This window comes from Xenopus tropicalis, chromosome 3 (genome assembly GCF_000004195.4).
Source record: "Xenopus tropicalis strain Nigerian chromosome 3, UCB_Xtro_10.0, whole genome shotgun sequence".
In the NCBI taxonomy this organism is placed as follows: domain Eukaryota; kingdom Metazoa; phylum Chordata; class Amphibia; order Anura; family Pipidae; genus Xenopus; species Xenopus tropicalis.
Genome location: NC_030679.2, coordinates 12,387,441 through 12,404,548, shown reverse-complemented (window position 1 = coordinate 12,404,548; position 17,108 = coordinate 12,387,441). Strand labels below are relative to the sequence as shown.

General features: G+C 43.5%; 1 protein-coding gene and 1 pseudogene across 5 annotated transcripts in view; both read left to right on the top strand.

Moving 5' to 3' along the window:
- gria1 (glutamate receptor, ionotropic, AMPA 1) overlaps positions 1 to 17,108 on the top strand; it is a 173,907-nt gene that overhangs the window by 52,610 nt on the left and 104,189 nt on the right. The window lies entirely within an intron of this gene.
- Positions 16,789 to 16,921, top strand: LOC116409884 (annotated as a pseudogene).

The following is a 17,108-nucleotide window of genomic DNA, read 5'->3' as shown; positions in this document are numbered from 1 at the left end:
AAGGGACTGGGCTGTGGGATAGCAGGTATAGTAGGGAGAGATGGTGCCTATAGTAGCAGTGGGGGGATAATAGCCTCTGGGAAGGGACTGTGGCTGTGGGATAGCAGGTATAGTAGGGAGAGATGGTGCCTATAGTAGTAGTGGGATAATAGCCTCTGGGAAGGGACTGGGGCTGTGGGATAGCAGGTATAGTAGGGAGAGATGGTGCCTATAGTAGCAGTGGGATAATAGCCTCTGGGAAGGGACTGTGGCTGTGGGATAGCAGGTATAGTAGGGAGAGATGGTGCCTATAGTAGCAGTGGGATAATAGCCTCTGGGAAGGGACTGGGGCTGTGGGATAGCAGGTATAGTAGGGAGAGATGGTGCCTATAGTAGCAGTGGGGGGGATAATAGCCTCAGGGAGGGACTGGGGCTGTGGGATAGCAGGTATAGTAGGGAGAGATGGTGCCTATAGTAGCAGTGGGGGGATAATAGCCTCTGGGAAGGGACTGGGGCTGTGGGATAGCAGGTATAGTAGGGAGAGATGGTGCCTATAGTAGCAGTGGGATAATAGCCTCTGGGAAGGGACTGGGGCTGTGGGATAGTAGGTATAGTAGGGAGAGATGGTGCCTATAGTAGCAGTGGGATAATAGCCTCTGGGAAGGGACTGGGACTGTGGGATAGCAGGTATAGTAGGGAGAGATGGTGCCTATAGTAGCAGTGGGGGGGATAATAGCCTCAGGAGGGACTGGGGCTGTGGGATAGCAGGTATAGTAGGGAGAGATGGTGCCTATAGTAGCAGTGGGGGGATAATAGCCTCAGGGAGGGACTGGGGCTGTGGGATAGCAGGTATAGTAGGGAGAGATGGTGCCTATAGTAGCAGTGGGGGGATAATAGCCTCTGGGAAGGGACTGGGGCTGTGGGATAGCAGGTATAGTAGGGAGAGATGGTGCCTATAATAGCAGTGGGATAATAGCCTCTGGGAAGGGACTGGGGCTGTGGGATAGTAGGTATAGTAGGGAGAGATGGTGCCTATAGTAGCAGTGGGATAATAGCCTCTGGGAAGGGACTGGGACTGTGGATAGCAGGTATAGTAGGGAGAGATGGTGCCTATAGTAGCAGTGGGGGGATAATAGCCTCAGGGAGGGACTGGGGCTGTGGGATAGCAGGTATAGTAGGGAGAGATGGTGCCTATAGTAGCAGTGGGGGAATAATAGCCTCTGGGAAGGGACTGGGGCTGTGGGATAGCAGGTATAGTAGGGAGAGATGGTGCCTATAGTAGCAGTGGGGGATAATAGCCTCTGGGAAGGGACTGGGGCTGTGGGATAGCAGGTATAGTAGGGAGAGATGGTGCCTATAGTAGCAGTGGGGGGATAATAGCCTCAGGGAGGGACTGGGGCTGTGGGATAGCAGGTATAGTAGGGAGAGATGGTGCCTATAGTAGCAGTGGGGGGATAATAGCCTCTGGGAAGGGACTGGGGCTGTGGGATAGCAGGTATAGTAGGGAGAGATGTGCCTATAGTAGCAGTGGGGGGATAATAGCCTCTGGGAAGGGACTGGGCTGTGGGACAGCAGGTATAGTAGGGAGAGATGGTGCCTATAGTAGCAGTGGGGGGATAATAGCCTCTGGGAAGGGACTGGGGCTGTGGGATAGCAGGTATAGTAGGGAGAGATGGTGCCTATAGTAGCAGTGGGGGGATAATAGCCTCTGGGAAGGGACTGGGGCTGTGGGATAGCAGGTATAGTAGGGAGAGATGGTGCCTATAGTAGCAGTGGGGGGATAATAGCCTCTGGGAAGGGACTGGGGCTGTGGGATAGCAGGTATAGTAGGGAGAGATGGTGCCTATAGTAGCAGTGGGGGGATAATAGCCTCTGGGAAGGGACTGGGGCTGTGGGATAGCAGGTATAGTAGGGAGAGATGGTGCCTATAGTAGCAGTGGGTGGATAATAGCCTCTGGGAAGGGACTTTGGCTGTGGGATAGCAGGTATAGTAGGGAGAGATGGTGCCTATAGTAGCAGTGGGGGGATAATAGCCTCTGGGAAGGGACTGGGGCTGTGGGATAGCAGGTATAGTAGGGAGAGATGGTGCCTATAGTAGCAGTGGGAATAACAGCCTCTGATATTAGCAGACCACAGACACATAGTACACATAAAACTAAATTATAAAAGTTTAAAAAACATGAGCTTACAGTCCATATTAGCTTCTGTCTTTTTCATTTATAATTGGCAATTTAATTGCCTAGAAAAAAAATGTGCTGTTTTCTGTTCCATTAGTGTTTAATAGTTTGTAATCCATTTACAGTGCATAAAGGGCAAGATTCATTTTAGATTCTTCTAATTAGTTTTTCCGCCTTTAGTGCAGATCACTGCCTCTAATATCACAGGCCTGTTTGATGCAGTCTGACAAATCAGAACCAGCGTCCCTATCTGGTACCAGTAGTTCTGCTCTCGGCATCCAGCAGGATCTGAAATCGACTTCTACGGGCACAAAATTATGTAATATCTAATTCTTGGAAAACAAACAATCATTTTTTTGAATGCTAACTTAATTTTCTTCCAAGGGCTGCTTTGTGACTTTGCCCATGTGTTTTAGCTGCTTTTAATCGACTAGCATGGAAACGAAAGCAGCAGGTTATTTGAACCAAAGTGTGGAAATTCCTTAAACTGTCTCAGCGGCATAATGCCAAAATTACACAACAATTATCTATTCATTTAGGATAGGTAATATTCAATATACTACTTAAGGAAAACTGTAAGCCGGTCCTTTGCGGGATACGGCAAAGGTAATAATGTCTAGGGGTATTAGGATTTTATGTCTAAAAATGGTTTTACATGGCACAGAGGGGCCTTAAGTTTAACTATGGGTTAATGCTATGCTTTAGGGGTCTGTTAATACAACCTCAGAAACATGGCACAAAAGGCCGACCCTTAGTGCTCATTCTAAAAGCACTTGAGTTCAGGGTCTGGTTTAGTTAAGTACAGTTATGGGATCCCTTTTTCCGTTATCGAATTACGAAAAGGCTGTCTCCCATAGACTCCATTATAAACAAATAACTCTAATTTTTTTAAATGATTTGCTTTTTCTCTGTAATAATAAAACAGTACCGGTAATTGATCCCAACTAAGATATAAATACCCCTTATTGGGGGCAGAACAGTCCTATTGGGTTTATTTAATGGTTAAATGATTCCCTTTTCTCTGTAATAATAAAACAGTACCTGTACTTGATCCCAACTAAGATATAATTACCCCTTATTGGGGGCAGAACAGCCCTATTGGGTTTATTTCATGGTTAAATGATTCCCTTTTCTCTGTAATAATAAAACAGTACCTGTACTTGATCCCAACTAAGATATAATTACCCCTTATTGGGGGCAGAACAGCCCTATTGGGTTTATTTCATGGTTAAATGATTCCCTTTTCTCTGTAATAATAAAACAGTACCTGTACTTGATCCCAACTAAGATATAAATAATCCTTATTGGGGGCAGAACAGTCCTATTGGGTTTATTTCATGGTTAAATGATTCCCTTTTCTCTGTAATAATAAAACAGTACCTGTACTTGATCCCAACTAAGATATAAATAATCCTTATTGGGGCAGAACAGCCCTATTGGGTTTATTTCATGGTTAAATGATTCCCTTTTCTCTGTAATAATAAAACAGTACCTGTACTTGATCCCAACTAAGATATAATTACCCCCTATTGGGGGCAGAACAGGCCTATTGGGTTTATTTAATGGTTAAATGATTCCCTTTTCTCTGTAATAATAAAACAGTACCTGTACTTGATCCCAACTAAGATATAATTACCCCTTATTGGGGGCAGAACAGGCCTATTGGGTTTATTTAATGGTTAAATGATTCCCATTTCTCTGTAATAATAAAACAGTACCTGTACTTGATCCCAACTAAGATATAAATAATCCTTATTGGGGCAGAACAGCCCTATTGGGTTTATTTCATGGTTAAATGATTCCCTTTTCTCTGTAATAATAAAACAGTACCTGTACTTGATCCCAACTAAGATATAATTACCCCCTATTGGGGGCAGAACAGGCCTATTGGGTTTATTTAATGGTTAAATGATTCCCTTTTCTCTGTAATAATAAAACAGTACCTGTACTTGATCCCAACTAAGATATAATTACCCCTTATTGGGGGCAGAACAGGCCTATTGGGTTTATTTAATGGTTAAATGATTCCCATTTCTCTGTAATAATAAAACAGTACCTGTACTTGATCCCAACTAAGATATAAATAATCCTTATTGGGGGCAGAACAGCCCTATTGGGTTTATTTCATGGTTAAATGATTCCCTTTTCTCTGTAATAATAAAACAGTACCTGTACTTAATCCCAACTAAGATATAAATAATCCTTATTGGGGGCAGAACAGTTCTATTGGGTTTATTTAATGGTTAAATGATTCCCTTTTCTCATTAATAATAAAACAGTACCTGTACTTGATCCCAACTAAGATATAAATACCCCTTATTGGGGGCAGAACAGCCCTATTGGGTTTATTTCATGGTTAAATGATTCCCTTTTCTCTGTAATAATAAAACAGTACCTGTACTTAATCCCAACTAAGATATAAATAATCCTTATTGGGGGCAGAACAGCCCTATTGGGTTTATTTAATGGTTAAATGATTCCCTTTTCTCATTAATAATAAAACAGTACCTGTACTTGATCCCAACTAAGATATAAATACCCCTTATTGGGGGCAGAACAGCCCTATTGGGTTTATTTCATGGTTAAATGATTCCCTTTTCTCTGTAATAATAAAACAGTACCTGTACTTGATCCCAACTAAGATATAATTACCCCTTATTGGGGGCAGAACAGTCCTATTGGGTTTATTTAATGGTTAAATGATTCCCTTTTCTCTGTAATAATAAAACAGTACCTGTACTTGATCCCAACTAAGATATAATTACCCCTTATTAGAGGCAAAACAAGTTTATTGGGTTTATTTAATGTTTAAATGATTTTTAGCAGACTTAAGTTATGGAGATCCAAATTACGAAAAGATCCCTTATCCGGAAAACCCCAGGTCCTGAAAATTCCGGATAACAGCTCCCATACCTGTACAGAAAAATGCAACTCAGTAAAAAAACAAAAAAAAACCTTTTTGCTTACTCTTCCGGAGTACCAGGGGATCTCCCAGTTGTCCCCAACCAAGGACAATACCTATCAGTTCTTTCTTATTTCCACAATATGTCTATTTGCCACCCATTACCTATACATCATGTTCGTCCGTGCAACCGTGGGACAAATGATCATATTTCTCACAATTGCTAAACTATTGAACTGTCACAGACAGTTGAGTTGATTTAATGTAATGTGGCACAGTAGCTGCTGGACAAGAAACAGGGTGTTAGCACGAGACCCTTCTATTAAATGGTCCAGTTGGCTGCAATTTATAAAACCATGTCCCCTAAATAAGTCTGTATGAAAGGTCAGAGACATGCAACATGTTTCATTAGCTTTCCCTTTCATCAGCAGGGAAGAGCTCGAAACAATAGATGAAATATATGGCTTTTTAACTGCGAAGGGTTGATCTGACTCCTACGTGTTTCCAACATTAATGGTGCTTAGTTGTTAGTAAGAGAATATTCCCCATTTCTCTACAGGGATTATTTGTCCTTAAAGAAACAGTAAAATTCTGAATTCATTTTATATCCATGCACTTGAAATTTACACCATATTAATGTATGTTTGTGCTTGCACACCGGCTCGAAAAATTTTGTAACATACAGATGTCTCCAGTAAGCTCTGTGGTTTTCAAGTATGTGGCTTCATCCTCACCCACTAGCAAATGCCATACAGTTTCTACATGTGCCAGTGGTTAAACCCAAGAAAAGTAACATGGTAACATAGTAAGTTAGGTAGAAAAAAAGACAAAGGTCCATCAAATTAATCCTTTTATGCCTATATAACCTGCCTAACTGCTAGCTGATCCAGAGGAAGGCAAAAAACCCTTCTGAAGTCTTTCCAATTTGCCGCAGAGGGGAAAAAATTATTTCCTGGATCCAAGATCAGAATCAGACCAGTCGGACCAGTCCTTGGGGCAACTTACATAGTTACATAGTTACATAGGGTTGAAAAAAGACCATTGTCCATCAAGTTCAACCCATCCGAGTAAACCCAGCACACATCCTATACTAACCAATCTATACACTCACATACATAAACTATATATACAAACATTAATACTAACTGTAGGTATTAGTATCACAATAGCCTTGGGTACTGTGCTTGTTCAAGAACTCATCCAGGCCCCTCTTATAGGCACTAACAGAATCTGCCATTACCCCATCACTAGGAAGGGCATTCCCCAACCTCACTGCCCTCCCCGTGAGGAACCCCCTACGCTGCTTCAAATGGAAGCTCCTTTCCTCTAATCTAAAGGGGGGGCCTCTGGTGCGCTGATTGTTTTTATGGGAAAAAAGAACATCCCTATCTGCCTATAATCCCCTCTAATGTACTTGTACAGAGTAATCATGTCCCCTCGCAAGCGCCTTGTACTAAGAGCTATCTCCCCTACCCCTGTATTCCCTCACTTGTACTGAGAGCTATCCCCCCTACCCCTGTATTCCCTCACTTGTACTAAGAGCTATCCCCCCTACCCCTGTATTCCCTCACTTGTACTGAGAGCTATCCCCCCTACCCCTGTATTCCCTCACTTGTACTGAGAGCTATCTCCCCTACCCCTGTATTCCCTCACTTGTACTGAGAGCTATCTCCCCTACCCCTGTATTCCCTCACTTGTACTGAGAGCTATCTCCCCTACCCCTGTATTCCCTCACTTGTACTGATAGCTATCTCCCATAACCCTGTATTCCCTCACTTGTACTGAGAGCTATCTCCCCTACCCCTGTATTCCCTCACTTGTACTGAGAGCTATCTCCCATACCCCTGTATTCCCTCACTTGTACTGAGAGCTATCTCCCCTACCCCTGTATTCCCTCACTTGTACTGAGAGCTATCCCCCTACCCCTGTATTCCCTCACTTGTACTGAGAGCTATCTCCCATAACCCTGTATTCCCTCACTTGTACTGAGAGCTATCCCCCCTACCCCTGTATTCCCTCACTTGTACTGAGAGCTATCTCCCCTACCCCTGTATTCCCTCACTTGTACTGAGAGCTATCTCCCCTACCCCTGTATTCCCTCACTTGCTAAATACCCACCCAGCCCCTTAAAGCTATATAATGTATCAGCCAGTACGACTGATTCAGGGAGAGAATTCCACAACTTCACAGCTCTCACAGTAACAAATCATTTTCCAGATATTTAGACAGAACCTGCTGGAAGGACCTCCCAAAGCAACTTCGGCAATTTCAGCAAATCACAAGCTGTGTATGCCATCCACCGGCGATTTACATTGTAGCCAGTGGGATGGCATTCCGGGGAGATGAGTTGCCTGCGACAAGGCAGATTTGTCGCCAACTAATCTCCCCATCTGTCACAGCCCTTAAGCACCTCTTCTCCAGTGTATAACAGCCCCAACTTGGCCAGTCTTTCCCCATAACTGAGACTTTTCATACCCTTTACCAACTTAAGTTGCCCTTCTCTGGACCCTCTCTAACTCAATAATATCATGTTTGAGGACTGGAGACCAAAACTGCATGGCATTTTCTAGATGGGGCCTTACCAGCACTCAGTGTCGGACTGGCCCACCAGGATACCAGGAAAACTCCGGGTGGGCCCAGGTGTCAGTGGGCTTTCCTGCTCCTGACCATTTGGCCTGTTTTATGGTCATTCCCTATATCTGTATGGGAACAAAAAGAAGAAATAGATAGAAGAATAGATGTTAGCATGTAAATAAGAGACTAGGAGAATAAAGAGGTTGGGTGAAGAAAGGAGAAACATTTTGGAAAGTGGGCCTATGGGCTAAGGATTTCTGGTGGGGCCCTGGGTTCCCAGTCCGACACTGCCAGCACTCTGTAAAGAGCTGTAATACAGCTCAAAACTTGCAGCTGCTGCCTGGCATTGTTTGCTACAGCCAAGTTTGTTATCTACAGTTTCCTATCTATGTGCAAATGACTTTGCACCTTGGTTTAGAAAGCAGTCGTTTGTGGGTAACGGCATCAAATGCTTCGTCAAAATCCAAATAAATCACGTCTACGGCATCCCCACTGTCCAGCTTTTTACTCACCTCATCATAAAAAGCAATTAAACTGATCTGAATTCAATGTTCTCCAGAACATTGTTTTGAATGTGATCCCTTAACAAGCCTTCAAATAATTTGCCCACAACAGATGTCAAACTTACTGGCCTATAATTGCCAGGCTGAGATTGCAGTCCATTTTTAAAACGGGAATAACATCAGATACCAAACAATCAGATTCTTACTATGCAGCAGCTATGGGAATGCAATCTGCTAACTAGTTTCTATGGGATGCTAGATGGTGAAAACTTTACATTTACCCCTTATTCTTTAATGGTCTGTGCATACAATATTGCTATCTGTTTAAGGGTAAACACTGAAGATGATTATATACCCTAGTTATATAAATGGGGTGCTTCATAGTAATAAGTTAAATAATTAACCACCAAATTATGGTCAGCTAGGGATAGGTGTATGTGCTGCTGCAATGGGCAGGGGATGTATTATCTGGTATTCTAGGGACCTGGGGCTTTCCAGATAATGGGTCTTTCTATAATTTGGATCACAACTCCTTATGGGGCATTGACTAAAACATCTCCCATTTTTTTCTTTTTAAAAATTCATATAAACCGATTTCCATGAATGTCTGACGTTTATTAAAGTCTGAACTGAAAAAGTTGCAGAAAAGTTGAGAAACTTGTCGCACCAAAGCCTCTACTTTTTCGAATTGCCACACAAAAAACCAGCGTCAAAAATCCAAAAACCTCTAATGTTTCGAAGCAAAGACGGACCCGTCTTCTACATCTTCTACAATTACTTCTTCAGGTTCTACAAGATATATATATATTCCTTTTATAAGCTCCGACAGTGAATAAAGGCTTGCATGTTGGACCCAACCTACCCCTAGTGGATCCAACGTACAACCATCTTGATTTGTATCATTTACAATGATATGAGAGAGCTTAGATAAGCCTGTGGGCCAAAGGAGGTCAATCCAGGATACAGGGCATGCATCGAACAATATCATCATATGACCCTGTTTCCATGACAACTTTTGCGTTTTAAAGCTGCATTACTTTGTAGTCATAATAGCAATGAAGGTGTAAGAGCCTCTTAGCAATTAAATAGAAATAGCCATCGGGTAGACTTAAGTTCTGCGTGTCATTTGCAGTAATCTCGTTAAACGTATTTAGCTGCCGCTGCCGTTACCGGCGCTTTAACATCATTGATTTGCTCCACTGTTAAAGAGTTAATCAAGCTCTAAAGGAAATGAAGTATGTTCAGTGATCTGTGTCCGCAATTCCCAGCCCTCGTTTTCTGCTTGATTGGGAGACGTCCCATTTTTTTTCTCTCCTGTTCTGATTTCCCATAAAAACATATAATTTTGTTCTGTTCTATTACAATCGCCTTGCAGAGCTCCTTCTCAATGCCAGTGCTAACTGCCGCCCACACACACAGCTCTCTACCCGCACGTTTATCTCACTTGAGAAATCCTTTCTGCTCATCGAGTATTAACCGAGCTCTGCCGCACAACAACCTAATCCTGCCCCAGTTCCCTACCTGCTGTTTAACTCCTCAGGTGCCAAGGACAGACATTACAATGTAAAAGAGACCTCTGTCGTGCACCAGGGGTTAATGCCTCCTCCCCTGAGCCAATGAAACCATATATGTAATATTTAACCATACACATAATCCTTATGCTGTAACAAGATTTAGGATGTGGCAGTATAGGTATGGGACCTGTTATCCAGAATGCTCGGGACCTGGGGTTTTTCGAATAAGGGATCTTTCCATAATTTGGATCCCCATAACTTAAGTCTGCTAAAAATCATTTAGATATTGAATGAACCCAATAGGATAGTTTTTTCTTCAATAAGGATTCATTATATCTTAGTTGGGATCAAGTACAGGTACTGTTTTATTATTACAGAGAAAAGGGAATCATTTAACCATTAAATAAACCCAATAGGGCTGTTCTGCCCCCAATAAGGGGTAATTATATCTTAGTTGGGATCAAGTACAGGTACTGTTTTATTATTACAGAGAAAAGGGAATCATTTAACCATTAAATAAACCCAATAGGGCTGTTCTGCCCCCAATAAGGGGTAATTATATCTTAGTTGGGATCAAGTACAGGTACTGTTTTATTATTACAGAGAAAAGGGAATCATTTAACCATTAAATAAACCCAATAGGGCTGTTCTGCCCCAATAAGGGGTAATTATATCTTAGTTGGGATCAAGTACAGGTACTGTTTTATTATTACAGAGAAAAGGGAATCATTTAACCATTAAATAAACCCAATAGGGCTGTTCTGCCCCATTTAGGGGTAATTATATCTTAGTTGGGATCAAGTACAGGTACTGTTTTATTATTACAGAGAAAAGGGATAATTTAACCATTAAATAAACCCAATAGGGCTGTTCTGCCCCCAATAAGGGGTAATTATATCTTAGTTGGGATCAATTACAGGTACTGTTTTATTATTACAGAGAAAAGGGATAATTTAACCAATAAATAAACCCAATAGGGCTGTTCTGCCCCCAATAAGGGGTAATTATATCTTAGTTGGGAACAAGTACAGGTACTGTTTTATTATTACAGAGAAAAGGGAATCATTTAACCATTAAATAAACCCAATAGGGCTGTTCTGCCCCCAATAAGGGGTAATTATATCTTAGTTGGGATCAAGTACAGGTACTGTTTTATTATTACAGAGAAAAGGGAATCATTTAACCATTAAATAAACCCAATAGGGCTGTTCTGCCCCAATAAGGGGTAATTATATCTTAGTTGGGATCAAGTACAGGTACTGTTTTATTATTACAGAGAAAAGGGAATCATTTAACCATTAAATAAACCCAATAGGGCTGTTCTGCCCCCAATAAGGGGTAATTATATCTTAGTTGGGATCAAGTACAGGTACTGTTTTATTATTACAGAGAAAAGGGAATCATTTAACCATTAAATAAACCCAATAGGGCTGTTCTGCCCCCAATAAGGGGTAATTATATCTTAGTTGGGATCAAGTACAGGTACTGTTTTATTATTAAAGAGAAAAAATTATTACATCAGGTACTTACCTGATGTATATATATATATTTATATATTGACCATATAAACTGAAGAAGTGCATTAAGCGTTTGACTGCTCTAGAATGTAAATTATATGGCGTCAGCTGTCAGGAACCCGGCTCCCAGCACCATAGAATTTATGTTTCCCAGTTACTCTTTGGTCCATAATGTGCTGTATGTTTACTGGCAAAATCAGAGACCTGACATTTCAAAACAAATGCAGACTGTTTCTCAGTAAGCAGCATGAGGCCTACACACACAAGGGAGGGATTTATTAAAGGTCCCCATACACGGGCCGATTATAGCTGCTGATATCCGTCCCTTGGAACGATTCGGCAGCTAATCGGCCCGTGTATGGGCAGAACCGAGCGGCCTGGCCGACCGATATCTGGCCTGAAATTGGCCAGATATCAATCGGCCAGGTTAGAAAATCCAGTCGGATCGGGGACCGCATCGGCTCGTTGATGCGGTCCCCGAACCGACTGCCCCATAGCCGCAAATGTAATCCGACCGTTTGGCCCCAGGGCCAAACGATCAGATTCTTTTTTTTAAGCTACTTGCTAGGTAGGTGGGGATATCGGGTGAAGATCCGCTCGCTTGGCACCTTATCTTTCGGATTTACGTGGTTTTATATTTTTTTAAAACCACGACTAAACTCATTTCCACGCATGGCATTTACTAAAACAAATCCCAATTAGAAAAGCATGAACGAAAAAAGTTGCAGAAAAAATGTGAAAACCGCAACTGCAACTGTGACTTTCATTTTGTTGCACAAAAACCAGCATCAAAAATCCCCCAAAAATCTCTAAAACCATGAAGTCAAGAAAGATCTTCCAGTAGTAAAAGAGACATCTGCCATTGACTTCTACATGAGCTAGACAAGTTTTAACAGGCATATCTTTACATTCAGAATTGTTGCAGTTCTGATGCATAACAAATTGTGATAAAGTCACATTTTTTTCCGCAACAAAATCAAGTTTTCGCTGACAAACCCCTAAATTGAATAAACTGTGCCAGTGTCGGACCGGGACCCCAGGGGCCCACCAGAAAACCTTAGACACTAGGCCCGCTCTCCAAACTATTTTTCCTCCTTTCCTCACCCAATCTCTTTATTCTCCCAGTCTCTTTTATTTCCATGCTAGCATCTATTCTTCCATCTATTTCTCCCTTTTGTTCCCATTCAGATATAGGGAATGGCCATGAAACAGGCCAAATGGTCAGGAGCAGGAGGGCCCACTGACACCTGGGCCCATCGGGAGTTTTCCTGGTATCCTGGTGGGCCCAGGCCCGGATTTGTGGAAAGGCCACAAAGGCCCGGGCCTAGGGCGGCAAAAATTGGGGGGCGGCATGCCGCCCCGCCGCACCAAAATATTAAAGTTTATTGCGCATACAGAGCAATGGGGACCTCTCCCCCACTGCTCCATATGCGATTGAAAAGAGCCGCGCAATCGCGAGTTCGCGCATGCGCGGGGGGAGGTTCCCCGTTCGCGCATGCGCAGGGGGGCGCGACAGAGAGGGGGCGGCCTCGGGGCACCCGGCCAACAAATCCGGCCCTGGGTGGGCCAGTCCGACACTGAACTGTGCTTCCACCAGAAAGTGGATTTTGATGATGTGCTGCACTTGTGAAGCTGTGGGTTGTATGATCCTAGCCCAGGGCTTAATAAAGGTGGCCATACACGGGCCAATAAAAGCTACCAACGGACACAGCAGCTTATTTATTGTCTTACTCTTAACTCAAGTCCCTATATGAGTATTTTTAAGTTCTCGGTTGGGTTTATGATCCTGATTTAATCCCTGTACCATCCCCTGCTGTTCAGCAGTGAGCCGGAAGAAACTCTCAGGATGATAGGGATGGAGCAGAGTACATTAATGAGACCGGCCTTAGTTCCGTTTGGTGGAGCTGATTAAATATGTATCACTGTAGCTCTACTAAATGGCAACATGGTTTAGCATTTTATAATTGAATAAGATGAAATGGACAGCGAGGCTAATTAAATATTTATGCTTGCTTGTGGCTACAGTTGCAGTCAGTGCAAACGCAGTTAGCATGATACAAATTGAAGCTGTTTCAATTGAGGTGGCTCAGAAAACCTTTACAGAAATAACCACACACTGTCGACTGCATATTAGGTGGAGCAAGGATTCAGCGGTTTCAAGAGGGGAAGCATAAAGATCTAAAAGAAGAATATCTTTATGTATCAAGGTTAAATTACATTTACAATTAGATTGTCAGGACCAGGAAATTAAGACAAGGGCAAATCAGTTGCAATGTTGCAATAACACAACTTTATACCAAAGGATACTCTCATCAAAAATAAAGTTTGTATTTGTGCCTGAAAACTACCCGTATTTTTCGCCCTATAAGATGCTCCGGAATATAAGACGCACCCAATTTTAAAGGAGGAAAATCTAGAAAAAAAAGATTCTAAACCAAATACTGTAGTAAAATATTTTATATCAACTGTATTAAGTTAATTGTCTCTGGGCTCGCACATAATTAGGCTTCCCCCAGCCCCCCCCAAGCATCCTTCAGCTTCCCCCAGGGCCCCCCCAGGTATCCTTCAGCTTCCCCCAGGGCCCCCCCAAGTATCCTTCAGCTTCCCCCAGGCCCCCCCAAGTATCCTTCAGCTTCCCCCAGGGCCCCCCAAGTATCCTTCAGCTTCCCCCAGGGCCCCCCCAAGCATTCTTCAGCTTCCCCCAGGCCCCCCCAAGCATCCTTCAGCTTCCCCCAGGCCCCCCCAAGCATCCTTCAGCTTCCCCCAGGCCCCCCCAAGCATCCTTCAGCTTCCCCCAGGCCCCCCCAAGCATCCTTCAGCTTCCCCCAGGCCCCCCCAAGCATCCTTCAGCTTCCCCCAGGCCCCCCCAAGTATCCTTCAGCTTCCCCCAGGGCCCCCCAAGTATCCTTCAGCTTCCCCCAGGCCCCCCCAAGTATCCTTCAGCTTCCCCCAGGGCCCCCCCAAGTATCCTTCAGCTTCCCCCAGGGCCCCCCCAAGTATCCTTCAGCTTCCCCCAGGGCCCCCCCAAGCATCCTTCAGCTTCCCCCAGGCCCCCCCAAGTATCCTTCAGCTTCCCCCAGGGCCCCCCCAAGTATCCTTCAGCTTCCCCCAGGGCCCCCCCAAGTATCCTTCAGCTTCCCCCGGGCCCGGGACGTTCGTACCCCCTGTGCCCCCCTGATGGCGGCCCTGGTCTAGTTTGTCGCATAAGATGCATCAACTTTCCCCCCCCCCCAGTTTTGGGGAAGAAAAAGTGCATCTTATACGGCGAAAATACGGTATGTTTCATGTGTAAAGCAGAGTAATTATGGAAAAAATAAATATGCGCACAGTGCTCCCCAGTCTATTAAAGAAGAAATGGCTTTTATTTCAGCAGGTGGAAAGACAAAGGCAGTCTTCTTCCATAAATAGATTAGTGATTAATGTGATCATGGAGAGGACAAAGGAATTCAAGGGTTAATGGAAATAACCCATTAAATAGCACATATAAAGTGTGAGCATGTAAACATGCAGTTCCCAATAATTTCATTTGTTGGGGTCTCCAGAAGCTTGGGTGGCTCAGGACAGTTCATAATAGGCTTATTGCTTCAATTAGATCTCAGCAGGTTTAGGGCTTCAAGCCATTTCTCCCCAACCAGTTTCGGACTGGCCCACCAGGATACTAGGAAAAGTCCCGCTGGGCCCAGGGGTCAATGAGCTCTCCTGACCATTTGGCCTGTTTCATGGTCATTCCCTATATCTGAATGGGAAGAACGAGGAGAAATAGATGGAAGAATAGATGCTAGCATGTAAATAAAAGAGACTGGGAGAATAAAGAGGTTGGATGAGGAAAGGAGGGAATATAGTTTGGAGAGTGGGCCTAGGGGCTAAGGTTTTCTGGTGGGCCCCTGGGGTCCCAGTCCGACACTGCCCCCAACGTTAAGTACAAGCTGACATATCCCATATTTTTTCCACAAATGCTATACAGCCATAATGGGATTTTTCAACGCAATAAATTGTTTAGTGGAAAGTGCATGATAAGGTAATTCTCTAAAACTGGGTTCTTGGTCCTCCATTCTCAGTTCTAAGTTGTGTCATTAACTACTAATCTAACAAAGAAAGTGTTTTAAAGAAATGAATAATTGAACGTCACAGCCTTATCTAAGCGTTTGCCTTTGACATCCAGGAATGGTTTAAGGGGATATTGGCAACATGGTTATTAACCTGAGCAATTAGTCTGAGCGATGAAAAGAGGAATAAAGGGCAATTATAATGAATTTACGTCATCAATAAATTAAGACAATCGGTTCTCAAAACAAATCCTCAAGGAATGGTGGCAATGTAAGCCAGTCCTTGTGAGTCATCCAAAGACTCATTTGCTTTGATTAGAGGACTACCGCTATCCCATAATCACCCTTTGTATTATCAGCCTGTTTCAATTTTTATACAATTCCATATATGGACATATAGATCATTCCGGAAACTCTTACAGTTTGTCATCACTCTTCCATTGTTTTTTAAATGAGACAAGTAAAAAATTCTATTGCAGTTGGGGGGTCACTGAGAGAATCATAAACGCTATGCTATAGAGCCATATAAACTCAAAATGACAACATTAATACCATTTGTAGATTGCAGGGGCATTTTGGCCCACCGTATCTTGCCCCCTATTGCTTTTAGCACTCTAACCATGGAGACAGGAGGCTAAATCACTAGTTCTCACTTTGCCTCGTGGCAGACTGACAGATAGTCTCAGAATATTGATGTTTATCAATTTAGAGATCTTCCGACAGTTGGTTGCTAGGTCCTTTTTAGGTGGATTTAATGTGCCCCCCTTAGCTTTTAGCAAGGCTAGAAGTACTGTATCCGGTTATTCACATGGTTACTAGTGATGAGCGAATCTGTTCCGTTTTGCTTCGCCGAAAAATTTGCAAATCTTTCAAAAGATCCGCGAAACGGCGAAAAATTCGTGAAACGGCGAAAATGTCGTGTGACAAAAAAAGATTTGTCGCCCGCGGCTATTGTTTCGTCGCCCGCGGCTATTGTTTCGTCGCACGGCTATTGTTTTGTCGCCCGCGGCTATTGTTTTGTCGCTCGGCTATTGTTTCGTCGCCCTCGGCTATTGTTTTGTCGCCCGCGGCTATTGTTTAGTCGCGCGGCTATTGTTTCGTCGCGCGGCTATTGTTCTGTCACGCGGCTATTGTTTCGTCGCCTGTGGCTATTATTTTGACGCCCGCGACTATTCTTTTTTGACGCCCGCGGCGAATTTTTCCGCAGCGAATTTTTCCGCGGCGAATTTTTTCATCCGTTTCGTGAAACAATCCGCCAATGGTGAAACGCGGAAATCCGCCGCGAATCCATGCCTGGCGAAATATTTCGCCCATCACTAATGGTTACTCTCCTATGATTCTATAACCAAAAAAGTAATAAAACTGAACCCAATTGTTTGACCTTCAGATGAAAAACAAATGGGATTTTTTTTTAGGAGTTTGGAATTCATTCCCAGAATTCCTTTTGTTTGCTTTTATCTGTATGAGGCAGTCTCCTCAACCTTAATGATTTGTTTGTGAAACCACACGGTGACTTTACCTAAGCTGATCAGAAAACCCAGCGCTACATTGATGAGCCTCAAGAAAGGCGAAACCGAGCTTTGCGCAGTGGCAGTATCATAGCCGATGAGGTCAAACCGAGGCGTGATTATTGCTAATTGTGATGAAGCTGAAGCTTGATGAGGGAAGAGCTGCTGACTTATTTTTTGTCGGGGGCTTCGCACATGCTCATTATGCCTAATCATGCTTCCCTTCCTTGCCACAGCCATTAGGCTATTAGGTATTTTTCTTTTATTCCTTCCAGCTGCCAGCTGGAGCCGTACCAAGGCGATTAATGGCATTGCACCAGTACACATCTGCACCCTTTTTGTGTTTGATTTGTGCGCCCTGGATAGGTGTCATAGTCCTCTGGGCTTG